Below are 2,902 nucleotides of genomic sequence, written 5' to 3' on the forward strand. Positions count from 1 at the left end.
ATTCACAAACCTGCATTCTCTCTGTTTAAATAATACTGCAACTTCACTTGATTTAAAAGCAAGACAATTTCTCGCGAGTGATTTAAAGGTGGCAAGTTAGCCCACGTGTATTAAAGGAGTTAACCAGGATTCAAGATTAGACTGAGTGGATTCAAGGACACATGATTATTTGAAAGAGACTCCTGTAAATCAAACAAGCCTATGCCAATCCAAATCGAAGAGTATTGTAACATAGGTTTTGTGAATGCTTAAACAACTTGAGTTCAAAAAGCGACTTATGAGGTCAATAAGTTGATTGTAAGAACTGATATAATTGTAAGATAGACCAGATAGTTTGGTTGTTTCTTTCTTTTTTCTTATTTTAACAGAATCCACATTCCAGCCTTGCAACTGGGTTTTCACAGGTATGTGCATGGTGTGCAAGTGTGCTAGTTTGATCCACTAACTAACCTCATTAACTAAGTTGTAGAATGTGGTAGGAATAAGTTTCTAGGAATTCTAGTTAACGTCATGACTGCTTCTTTTCAAAGGTAAAAGAGAATCATAACCTCAAAACCCAGTGGAGTGTATACAAGGGCTGGTTCATTTAACGGTTAGTTGGTTTCTTGAATATTGTCATATGTATACACCAGAATTTAGGAGGTTCAAGGAATTGACAATGTGCTTGTATTATTGTATTGTCCAGAGTCTCATAAAGGTTGCCAACTCGTACCAGCCCAGAACACTCGAATGACAAACAGCGACTGAAAGAAGACAGACCAACGTTGTTTTCTCTTCTGTTGTTTGTCAATCCACTTCCCCTTTCCCTTGGTGACTAGAGATTTGGCAAGTGTCTTAAAATCCTTGCTGAGTAGCTAGTTCACAGGAGAGTTGGGAATTAGCGGCATCAAGAAGGAAACACAACAGGAGCGTCTGGCGTAATTACGCAACAGAAGACGAAGCCTCACACACCCTGTTTCCTCTTGATTCCGTTAATTCATTCCCATGGATGTTCCACAGCTCACCCAGTTGGTACAAAAACTAGCTGAGGAAATGGAGGAGTTGCGAATGGAGAATCAATTCCTTAGGCAGGAGTTAGACAAAACTAAAGCAGGTTTTACTTCTTGGAGGGACACTTCTGCAGACAAAAAAACAATCATAGCTCCTTCCAAGTTTGGTTCCTCAGCCTTCCAGACTGGTTCCTCAAGTACTCAGTCTACTGAGCCTCCAGTACAGGTCACAGTCGTCACACCCAGTCCTGTTCCTCTGGCCAATCCTGAAAGATTCACAGGAGATAGTAGTAAGTTCACTTCCTTCTTAAGTCAATGTCAGTTGCACTTTTTGAGTAAACCCCAGGTGTTTGTTAATGACACTGTCAAGGTAGCTTTCATGATTTCTTATTTGGAGGAGTAGCTGCCAATTGGGCCATGCCCTTAGTATGACACTGACGACCCACTCCTCCATAATTTGACCGATTTCAAGGCAGCAATGTCAAATTTATTTGCTAAGCATGTGTTCATCCAAGCTTCAGATAACGAACTCTTAAATTTGCGACAGGGATCAAAAGACTTAATTTCCTATGTTACCACCTTTAATAGGCTTCTAGCTGAAACTTGTTGGCCTGAAGGAAAAATAATTTCTCTATTTTATAGAGGTTTAAGGGATGACCTGAAAGACTCTTTGGCCCACATTGTTAATTTACCAGATGACTTCGCAGAATTTCAGGATTTGGTAGTTAAGCTAGATCATAGACTAGGGGAACGTAGAAATGAAAGACCTAAGGGAGACATTAGAAATCTGCATTTCAGAGTCGATAAAAAAGAGTCCGAAAACAAATCTTCCTCAGTAGAACCTATGCAGATAGGAGGAGTCAGGGGGCCTTTAACCAATGAAGAAAAGGAAAGGAGACGTAAGGGGAAGCTGTGCCTTTATTGTGGAAAGTCAGGACATTTCGCAAAGAATTGCACTGTTAAACCGGCCCAAAAGAGGGCCCCAGCACTTGATGTCATCCCTCATGAACAGTCGGAAAACTAGGGATCTCGGAGAAAGTCGAGATCGATTCCCCGAGAGTAACGGCTACTGAAAAGATCTCACATTATGCTACTAATGTAGATTCTGGTTTCCCAAAACATTTCACGGTAAGGATGATATTTATATTATCTCTTCTGCAAAGACATAGCATTCCAGTGCTTCTTGACTCAGGTGCTACTGGAAACTTCTTTGATTTGGAATTTGCTCGACGGTTACATTTGACTAAGGTTCCTAAGAAGGAACCTGAACCGGTCAGAGCTGTTGATGGTTCCGCGTTGTCATCTGGTCTGATTAGGTTTAATACCGAGCCATTGACTATAGTTGCGGATAATGGTCACACAGAGCACACTGTGTTTGACCTGATTGATACTCCTACCTTTGGAGTTATTCTGGGTATTCCTTGGTTAGAACTACATAATCCCAAGATCGATTGGCAAAAAAGAACAGTGACTTTAGACTCCTCTCATTGTAAGTTACATTGTTACCAAGAAACCAAAGACCCGGTAATGCCCTTGTTCTGTGCTACTGCTCCTTCTGAAGTCATTAGTCTTCCATCTAGTTATAGTGACTTTTCAGATGTCTTTGACCCTGTGAAAGCCACTACATTACCGCCTCATCGGGTTTATGACTGTCGAATCGATTTAATACCTGGAGCTGTACTACCGTGTAGTAGAGTCTATGCCCTTACTGAACCAGAAAATGAGTATCTGAAAAAGTATCTTGATGAGCTATTAGAGCTAGGTTTCATTAGACATTCCACCTCCCCAGTCTCATCTCCACTCTTCTTCGTAGCTAAGAAGACGGGCGATCTGAGGGCTTGCATAGACTATCGCACAGTCAATAAGGCGACTATTTAGAACAGATATCCACTCCCTCTAATTCCAGTTTTACT

Source organism: Lissotriton vulgaris, chromosome 1_1 (genome assembly GCF_964263255.1).
Source record: "Lissotriton vulgaris chromosome 1_1, aLisVul1.2, whole genome shotgun sequence".
NCBI lineage: Eukaryota > Metazoa > Chordata > Amphibia > Caudata > Salamandridae > Lissotriton > Lissotriton vulgaris.